At 44.8% G+C, this 10,982-nt stretch overlaps 1 long non-coding RNA gene across 1 annotated transcript in view; it reads left to right on the forward strand.

Moving 5' to 3' along the window:
* LOC125946667 (uncharacterized) overlaps positions 1-10,073 on the forward strand; it is a 69,456-nt gene extending 59,383 nt beyond the window's left edge. Inside the window, exons 2-3 of the long non-coding RNA XR_007467757.1 lie at positions 8,181-8,320; positions 9,941-10,073. This is a non-coding gene — a long non-coding RNA (uncharacterized LOC125946667). The remainder of the gene's footprint in view (positions 1-8,180; positions 8,321-9,940) is intronic.
* Positions 10,074-10,982: the final 909 nt, after the last annotated feature.

The raw sequence follows: 10,982 nt of genomic DNA on the forward strand, positions 1-10,982 counted from the left end.
GCAGCTACACGGCACTTTTGAAAGGCCGTTGAGTGGTTCAGGCGTTTCTCGCAAAATTGTGTGGCTATGTGGATCTTTATTTTCGTTTTCGCGTCACCAAAAGTTAAACAACATTGAAACCACTTAAAAGCACTATAATTTCTTTTATATTTGTTTATACGGCGAAATAGCGGCGACATGACTGCAGCCGGCAGCACATGGAGTAGAGGGAGAGTGTACGAACACAAGCACGTCGTCGTTCTCGAGAGTATGTGCAGTTCGCACATATCAAGTGGCAAAAATACTTTACTGAATAATTAATAAGACTTACAGATAGTATTTTTAGAGCATTTTGGTTTGATTTGTTCTTTCTAACCGTGAGTAGGGGCACACTGTGAACGAGAGGGCATGTTCGCGCTGTTTCCGCTTCCGTTGCTCAAAGGCCATCGAGATTTCGATAGAGTTGTAGGGTGCTCCGTTGATTCGATAGACTATTGACTCGGCGGCCTTCGAAACCGCCCGTGTAGCAGCTCTAACTTGACCTTTGAGTCAACTGACTATTGGTTGGAAGGCCTTCCAAACGCCCGTGTGACACGGGTATAACTCTGTCTTAATTCAGGTAGCGTTAATTAAGGCACTAGAACCCACGAACCTTGTCGGTGGCACCATGGCGGCACCATGAATTTTGGTGCTATTACGCCGGACAGCGGGCTCTTCGACCCCTGAGCCTTCTAAGGCTTTCGCTCTAATAATTCCAAGATGCAATGGTATATACGCGCCACGTCTCCTGTACGCACGGTATTTCTTCGCGAACACGGCGCCCGTGACGAGTCCAAGGACCGCGACGGCCACCAGCAAGGTGAGAAGGGCAGCGGCACGCCACTTCCAGCCTACAGCGCCGCTCTGAATGCGCCTCCACCAGGGGGCGACATCAGAGGCGGTAGAAGCAGCACCAGCAGCACCAGCAGCACCACCACCAGCAGCAGCAACACGAGAGGAGCGTCGAACAGATGTCCTACACGCGAGGTGAAACTGCGTCCTTCAATGAGGTTCTCGTTATTTAAAGAAAAAAAAAAAATTCGGCAGACACACCTAAGACTGCTCACGTGTGGCAATGCGAAAGCGTTATTACGGTTTGCAGACCTCGGAACGCCAGGAACGAGTTAATTTTATACACTCATGACGTGGCGCCACCTCCTCCTCCTCCGTATTGGCTGCGCCGTCACGTGCCCAATGACGCACGCACTAGGCCACACCTTTAGTCAGCGAGGTGGTTGCGACGTGACGTGTGCAATTAGGCACGCACTATAGGCACACCTTTTGTAAGCGAGAACCGTGGAGAGGCCGTGGCGTCGAAGCATGTTCGTCTAGCACCCAGGAGGCCCGGGTGCCATTCCCACCCAGACCGAAATGTACCAAGTTTTCTTTTAAAAGCCATTAATTTAATTTGTTTACAGGAACCTCCCTGAGAAATGTGACGTCAATCCGAGCATTCCTTGGCGTGTTTTTACTCTTTGTGCCGACGGCCATTTTTGGTGCCATCTTTGGGTCCCGCCGATGTATTTTTGCGTAAAGGGGCATATAATGCTTTCGCATTAAAAAAGTAATGAACAGGCACATAAATTTAATGAGAGCACATATGTGGAATGAGAGCACATAGTGACGCTTAATGTCTGCTGCGCAGGCATTATGTGAATTTTTACGTGTGCGTCGCTGCAGACAGGTGATAGGGGGAGGTTATAGAAAGTGTGGGTTGAGGTAAGTATGGAATAAAGAGAAAGCGCAATGGGCTTTCCGTCGTGTAACGAAGCACTGTTCTGAAGCACGAGTGTTGACGGCCTTAGCGTCGCACTCCGGCGTTTCGCCGATCGAGGACTTCCGAAGGTAAATCGTGGGTTTGTTATGCACCAGTTACATACGCGTGTGCTTCATACTAAGAAACCTCATCGGCTGTAAGGTTCAGTTTGATGATCTCTATAGTAATTATGTCGGTTAATTCTATCCATCAATTTGTAATTTCGGGCTATGGCTGCCCTTACTATACTGACCTATATGGGGGCAAAATATGGCAACCGAGAGTCGAAGCCGTATACGCTCCGTAATGACGTCTTTCTCAGAACCGCGCCCCACCTTTTCCTCTTGACATAAATAAGGTGAGAAATTTAAGTTTCCCGCAAAGCTGACACGTTTAGAAAATCGACGAAATTTGCGACACGTACGTCTCCCGGCGCCGTTAAGCGGTCCGCTACACAATTCTACCCAAATCTACCCAGCTCTCGGTTTAGGCTCCACTGGCCTCCTTGAAGCCCTTCAGTTCAGGAATAGCAGCGGGAAAGTGAACATGTTCACAACAGAGGTTAGTAAAATGCGATTGTTTCTTTGTTATGGTTAATCTGATAGAGGGCTTTGTTTATCACGCTTAAGCCTGCATTCTTTGACCTAAATTTTACATCAATCGATCTATACTTCTCTAAATGCAGAAGGCGATAAGAGTCTGCGAACACGTGCAGTCATTGCGACTTGTTGAGTTTATAGCGCAATGCTTTTTTCGATAACGGTCAATTTGCCATGCCGCAAAGTCGCTTGAAGCCAAAGGAAGTTCAGGTAAACCCATGATGCTCACGCTGACTGAACCCGCCCTACACTTGCAGCCCCCGTATTCAACACTAGCGCACGAATTCCCTTTAGCAATTTTTGTCGAGAACATTCGTGGTCCTTATCATAGAGGCTTCTAAGGAAATGTCATTCCACGTGAAACAAGTATACTAGATAATAACAAGAAGAACGTTGTTATTACCTTAAATATTGCCACGGAGAAAGTCTGGCAATCGGCTGCGTGAGAAAGCTGAAAAGCCTTCAACCGGCGACACGACTACGAGACACAAACTAGCGTCGTCTTCGGTCCTCGCATAAATACATACTGTGTGTACAGTTCACCACTTGTGTTTCTCTGCGCCACAATATTATACGGAATTATACTTCGTGTATTAAAGGGCCTGTCATCAGGCTCCGTCGGAAACGCTGCATTCTATCCACACAAATATTCAACGATATACGCACCTCACTCACACACGTGCGCCAATAAGAGGTGGCACTGTCCCGGCAGCATTTCGGTAGAAAAAAAGAAATTTGGGGATTTAACGCCACAAAACTGCCACAGTGTGATGTGAGGGACGTTGAAGTGGGAGGGACTACGTATTAATTGATCCACCATGGATAAAACGTGTTGGTCCATCTGCTATAACGCTTTGCGTAAATCCAAACTATGCTGGGTATAGCCAGCTATCCAATGGACCACCATTATTCGGATAAGGTCCGAACGTCCAAGCCCGGCGTGGGACGTTAACGGATATCCAGTGGATGTCCTGATAATATCCGAACATCCAAGTCCAAAACAGAAAGTTCTGCGGACAAACAAAGGACGTTGCACGTTGGATCGTTAAGAATAGTAGATAAATTTGATTCCTGGTATATCCTACGGACGGCATTACTAGGATATCCGGCAGCGGACATTGCAGGACGGTATACTTTTTTCGGTCTCACTGAAACAATTAATGTTGATATACGACGATATACGTAGCGTCAGTTTGTCCCTTTGAAACGGCCTACTGCGCAGCGACCGTTATATATATCTTCAGCTTGCAAGTTGTATACCTGAAGAATGCTTCGCTTGGCGTCAATTCCCACAGTGCGCTAGATCTGGATAACGTTTTTCTTTTTTCTTTTTTTTCTTTTTTTGCCAAGTATGAACACCTCACTAGAACGTCATCTGAAGGTTGCACACTAGACTCTGCTCTCTCTCTCTCTGCTGATTAAAAGAAAACAGTTTGGATTAGTTTAACGCTTGTTTTGAAAGTCTTCCTCCCTGGCAACCGTGTTTTGCGAAGTTTTACTTTCCAGAAGTAACGGTGTAAGCCCTAAAGCACAACTGCAGTGAGAATTTGTGTAGCGTAACAGCATATTTGTACCGGTAGTGCAGCTACAGTCAAGGCCCGGCGCTGTTTTTTTTTTTTTTTTATGTGCGAAACGCTGGGGGGTGAATCAGACACGTCTAGCAAAATTCCATGTTATTTTATACCTAAACTGGAAAAAAACTGCCGCCTTTACAGCTCGTCGGAAGGGATGCAGACTCGACTCTCGATGAGCCGTCAGGCCTGCTCGCGGCTTCGCATGCTGTATTTATGCGGCTGCATTTACAAGACGTTCTCGCATATATTAAAGGCGAAAGAAAAATACCAGCCGGACAATTCTCAACCTATCGTGAGACCCTGGGTTTGACGTCATATCCGTCTTATCCTGTCTTATCGTGCAGATTCACGACACACCGCTAGGGGGCGGAGAATGCATGTAGACTGTACGGATAAATCTATATGGCTGTTAATTAAAAGTTGCCGCGGTTGCTAGCCTTACGGATTTGCCGGCAATTACTTCGGTGACCTATCTAGTTATCCGTTTTTTTACAAGCAAATTAAGCTGCAAGTGGGATTTCTTTACAGTTGGTTTTGACGGTTCAGACGTTGCAACAGACGGAACGTTTGCCGGTGTCTGAGTTTAGCCCGTCTGGACGTCTTGGGAATCGCAGCACCAGCGTCTTGGCGCGCCGCCCAGCCGACCTATTTCGATCTTGGCGCCATTTTTGTTGCCGAGGTTTGAAGACAGATGGCGCCCCAGAGCAACATAACTCGACATAACCCGGTGCTTTCGAATGGGATGCGAATACTTTCACCAAGCCAGAACCGGAGTGAACGTCAACCTTCCAGAAGCGGTTTCCGAGCTGACTATAAAACAAACAAGAAAAAAAAAATGTTGGAAACCAGCACCGTGTGTGTCTTCTATATTGTCCGCGTCTTCTGCGCTGTGCTTGTGTTATGATTGGAACGCTAACGGGGGGTCAGCGATGCGGGATCAGCAAGAGACAATTGGAATAGGTAGGTAGGTAGTAAAATTTATTGAGGTCCGGAAGAATCTTCACACCGTTTTTATAGGGGCATAGAAAAAGAAAAAGAAAAAAAAAAGCAGGGAAGGGATGAGAACGGAATCGACGAGTGCATGGGGACCTCTACAAAATAAAGCAGATTGCTAGATTAAGCTATATAGTAACGCATAATTAGCTCACGCAAGCTATATAGCTAGTCATTTGTCGCTACTCCGATTCAAAAGAGATGCCATTAGTGATCATAGTCCGTAAGTTTAACTGCTTAGATTAATATAGACATGCCAATTAGAAATGAGATTGTAGGATTGTCGTTAGATGAATAAATAACACGGGTTCAAGAACATTGCTTATTGCTGCGTCGGGGCCAGCTCTGAATCCTCTATCCAAACGCACGTGAGACGTCGAAGTACCCTCGTCAAGCAAGCATTGAATGGATTTCAGCAAACGTGCATTGCATATTTAAAAGAAAATTAGTTGAATTCTGGTGTGTGCTGGGAGCATATTTTGTGTTTCGGTTCTGATACCGAAATTCATAAGCATCGAGAAATGAAATAACCACACATTCTTCTACTGCACAACTCGAAAATGAGTTCGAAAATCCATTGCAATTCCGTAAACTAAATATACGACAGCGTCAAAAGCGGACAATTTTAATGTTTTGATTAATATCGATTGCGCGAAGTCGTTATTTTATCCAATATGGGCTTTTAAAAAGTTATATCGACAAAGTACTGCTTCATATCTAAGCGATGCAGAGTACGTCAGTTTTAAGAACGACAGAAAGCTCAGCGAATTGCCTCTGCGAATGTCAGGCATGACGTTCAATTGCATTTAAATATAAATTCTAGGAAACCACAATAATAAGTCAGTAGAAACGCAAGGATATTTCTGTAACCGCTTTTGTAATTGGGTGGCATAGGGGTCAAATATTTGAAAGATTAGGCCTGTAAGTACATGGGCACAAGAGGAACGATACGGATAACTCAAACTGCGGAATTCCAAGGTGAAGATGAGGCAAGTTGATGAAGAAAACCTATGCAAAACCTGCAAACGCGCTTCTCCTCACAGCTTGCGCGACCTAACAAGGATGGCACATCTTGGGCTAGAATATTAATTATTGGGGGATGGTTGGCGCATACGAGATGTTAGATATTTTTGTGATTTTCTCAACTTCCACTACATGCAACATTCTTAAAATTTGTACGTGGTTAGTAATGGCGTTGCTCAATAAAATACCAAGTAGTATTAAAAAATATTTACAATTGTCGGAACTGTGAGATTTTATATCTATCCGTCTTTGTATTTCGGTGAAGGAACGTTTAAAGATAAATTAATCATTTACTAATGAAATTAGAACGTCGAAACTTCTCTCAAATATTTTACCCAATGTGGGCTTTGGACTGAACTAAATAATTACATTCACATTGCAATTTGAGGAAAAAATAAGTTTTTTTTACGTTTGACATCCCAAGATAAGGGCAATTCGCCAATGGAATTAACAAGACATTTCTTGATGTAACACAAATGTTTTAGTTTAGTAAATACATTAGACACATTACAAAAGCTGAGCAGAATCTTTCAATAAAGCATGTCGGCTGGCGACGTCACTCCAGCCGCCCTCCACACCAATCCCCGTCGAATTAAGCTTTCAAAACGTGCATTAAATACGTAAAACGCAGTAATTCTCTCCCTTGACAACCGGCAGTCAACCGATTTGAATGAAATTTGCTGTATTCATGAAAGATAAATTCTACGCCGACTGTACAAGCAAAATTTGGATGTAAGACATCGAAAAAAATTTTGTTTACAAAGACTGTTCGAAAATCGAGAAGCCAGAACAAACTGAAACACAAAATTTAAAACTCCGCATGCTCTGCCCTAAAAATCAATACCGCCATTCTGTAAGCTGCATCTATTCGAGCAAATGACGCGGACGAACAAATCTGAGTTTACACCTTCGTGAAATTGCTACACTGCCTACGAGGGTGTTGTCCTACCTACAAATCAGTGGTATCATTTAGAGTGGTGCATAATAGTTCAATTTTGTCCGCCTTAGATATCTGAAGAGGTGGATTTTAGGGAATTGTGATATCGTTTTTTGATTGCCACGCAGTTGCCGAATTGTGAACTTGTTGCTTCAATTTTCTCAAACGCGTTTTTTTGAGCTATTTTTGTTTGAGAAAAATTGACGATCGAAGTAAAAAAAATCTGGTGCTACTGTCAGTAAATTTTAATTTGTAACGCGATTAGCATACTTTGCGAGCCCCACCCACTTTGTATTACGCACGACGTTTGTTCGTGTCTAATCTCTTTAACGCCATCATGGGTCACTGATCATGTGAGATTGTGCATCTGCCACTGGCTACGTTCCCGAAAATAAAATTTGAGAATTGACAGCTTGTGGTCATTGGGTACGTATCTGCATCCGGGCACTTGCCACTGAGAAGTGCACCAATAAGTGGCCGGACGCCTTTATAACCTAAGTGCTCGGGGCCTCCGAAATAATTCGTTATACAGGTCGCTTCGTTGTAAACGTCGCGCAGCGCACACCTCACAATAAAAGCGGGACATAATCACGCCTTCGTTATACAAGTCATTTCGTTGTAGAGGCACTCGACTGTATGTGCAACTGCAGGCATGTGCCCGAATCGACAATTTGGGCACATATACCCCATACAATTAACGCGGAAACGTTATATGTCCCATTACGTGACAAAATCCGTCGGCGGCGTGACCGAATGGTGATACCAAAAATGGCCGATGGCGCCAAGAGTGAGAGCACGTCAAAGGATGCTCGGAGTGACGTCAAATTTCTGAGGGAGCTGCCTGTAAACGAAGTAAATTAATGGTTTCGTTGTACATTTCGGCCTGGGTGGGAATCGAACCAGGGCCTTCCGGGGTGCGAGAGGACCAAGCTTCCCCGACGCCACGGAGGCTCCACGGTTCCGGCTGACTAAAGGTGTGGCCTAGTGCGTGCGTCATTGGCCACGTGACGGCGCAGCCAATGAGGAGGTGAGGTGGTGCCACGTCACGAGTGCATAAGATGACTGTATAAAAAATAAGGATTTCACCAAAGGGACTATAATGATTTTGCACTACGACACGTAAGCAGTCCTAAGTGTCTCTGCCCAATTATTTTTCTTTCAAGTGTCGCGAGCATCGTGAGAATCAATGAAGGGTGATGTCCGGCAAAATAATTTCTTCTCTTCCGCGTATTTAGGTAGGAGCTTCTGAGCTTAAGAGTTTCCGCTTAATCGTTTCGCAGGTCAAAGCAGAAGCAAGCGTGTACCTTGTGAGAGAACCTTCTCGGTGTTCTCGGGCTCTGGCCGGGGGCCAGGTCGAGGGCTGCACCTTGGCCGGCAGCCGGACGTCTCCGGAGCCCTCCATCAGATGATGATGATGATGGTGAGGACCTACGAAATCGCATGAACCCACTGTGAGGGATAAGCCAAGATTCGATCGGACAGTTGTTAAGGAAAAAGCAAAGAAGATTCATGAAAGCAAAAAGAAATATTTTAGAAGCACCCTTTCCACGGTATTGCATTGAATCTTCACATTCGTAATACTCGGTCTTTAGGAGCCCTCTGTGTTGGGCATTGTCATAGGGATGTCATGTCTAGCCGTTGTATAATTTCTTTTCGAACCAAGGTGATTTACTTACTAAAATTGTCAGAGCATTACGCTATTTTGCTTTTCTTTTGATTTTCTAGATTTTCTTTTGAGTGCAGTATTTTTTTTAATTTTTTTTTAGTTTTTAGCTTATTTTCTTTTCTAATCCCATCTGATTCTTGGCCAGTCCTCTATTTCCCCGTAGTGGGCATGAGCCATATTGAGAGGAAAACCCTCTAACCAACCAAAGGAAACAAGGACTGGACGATTGATCGATTAACCTTCCAATTAATTTATTAATACCACATAAGTCGTAGGTGATGTAACCGGGGGTTACCATATCTACATAGTTATGCGAAGCAACAGCGCTTTTGAACGAGACACGCAGAAAGACTATAGGGAGTGCTCGATCGTGTTTGTCGTTTACCCTCTCTTTCTCCCGTTTTAAAGCCGCTGTTTCTTCGCATAAATGTTCGTTACGCCGCGTTACCTACATGGAAACATTTGTTGCGACATTGTGTTGCATTTGTCTCATCGCCGTTATATTTGCGTAAGCGTTGCACCTGCGTCACTGTAGCGCCACATTTGCCTAAACATCAAAGAAAGAGCTTCGCTTAACACCAACTCGCACACCATGTGTGGGGTGCGCCGAATTTCCACCTTTTTTTTTTTCCTGCAAGGTTTACACTCCATATATCACCAGTTTTGTTGATTTCTTTAAAACTCACGCAAATGAATGCGCAACATCGACTGTTCGATGGGTAATCGATTTTAAGTGTTTCCGATTAATCGGGTGAAAATATTTAGTCGTCGCCTATGCCCTGAAGGAAAGCGATCACACAGTATAATGTTAGGCAAGTTGGTGCATAGCTTTAACGAAAGATTTACGACGCACCGTAAGCGAAAGGAAACAAAAGCGGTACGGGATAGGACGCCAGCGAGACTGGCATATCCTATCCTGTTCCTCTCGTTTCCTATCACTTACTGTGCTCCGCAAACCTTTCGTTAAAGAGAGCGATCGTAAGTGAAATAAAGTAACGTGTAACAGAGTAGCCAGCATCTCACGAATAAAAGAGACAAACAATCGGCGGAAAGCGAATAGGGAATGTGACAAAGGGAATCACACAAATTTTCAACTCTTACGTATCCTTTCTTCCAAGTAAACCTGCAGACTCGGCAGTCACGCCACCACGCTTCGCAATACGGCAATCATCGCTCATGACACGAGTCCCCGTGTTATGAGGCATGCCAACAGCCCATCAAAAGTGCAACATTTTTCCCGTGCTTCCGCTGCTACCACAATATCAACCCCTATCACCTTCGCCGCCTTCCTCTTTCTCAAACTTTTTTTTGTCGTCATTCTGGCTGCATGCCCGTATTTTTTTAATTTTTTTTTTGCTTTTTTGACATTTACAGGGCCGAGTACTGGCGAACGTGTGAAAACCAGCAAGCAAAAAAAAAAAAAAATGCACTTGGAGTGTTTCGTCATGTCTGCCAAGGCATGGTGCAATACACGTCCCCGTCTTCCTTGCCCCAAACTGAAATAAACACGTTTTGCTCTTCTACGCTGCAAGCTGCTTTGCCCTTTGCAAAAGTATTCCTCAGTACATTCTTTCGACATTCTGCTAACTTACGTTACCTTCGCGCTAGCTGTTACTGCAGGGACCTCGACTTTATACCCGGGGTTCTTTTCTTTTCTTTAACCTTAACAAATTGAAAACAAATGTTGTCTGTAGCAGATTCATTCATTCACATAACATACACTTAATGACATTGTGGCGTTATCAATGATAGGAATGGCCAAGAGCGTTTTGGAGCAGGTTTTGTACCTACAGAAACGACGATTTGGAGCGATTTTGAAGCAGTCAGCAATGATGATACTGAATGATTGTGGGCCGGACACTATTGCTGCACGTCAGAAATGGTTTCCGACTACCAGCGCAAATCCCCGCCAATATTCTCGAGAAAGATAACCCGCGTACGCGACCACTCGCGAGCAAATTGCATCCATCACGTGCCTACACTGAGCCAACCTGCTCGCTCAATAAAGAAAATACTGCGCAAGCCACGCAAGGGCACAAAAAACAAAAACAATAAAACTGACAGCAATACAGTCACGTGGTATGCAGGATCGCCATTCGAGCAATTTTATTTTAGGCCTAAAGTCGTCTAGCTAGTCAAATGGCAGAGCTACAGATCCGCCGCGTCAGGAGCGCACGCAGATAAACACGACACAGCAAAGCAGCTAATAACATGAAACGGGGTAAGTTTCAGTTTGCTGAGCGCCGTGACACAGCCGTCACGCCGAACGCGTGAAGAGCGCGCCGTTAGTTGAGGAACACCTCTCCCACGAAGGCCACGCCGCGTCGGTACAAAGTGCAAATGCGAGACACACCAACAACGCAGAATGGACAGTGCGCGCACTATACTAGGCTCGACAAAAACGTCAACCTAAACT

The sequence above is a fragment of the Dermacentor silvarum genome, chromosome 7 (genome assembly GCF_013339745.2).
Source record: "Dermacentor silvarum isolate Dsil-2018 chromosome 7, BIME_Dsil_1.4, whole genome shotgun sequence".
In the NCBI taxonomy this organism is placed as follows: Eukaryota; Metazoa; Arthropoda; class Arachnida; order Ixodida; family Ixodidae; genus Dermacentor; species Dermacentor silvarum.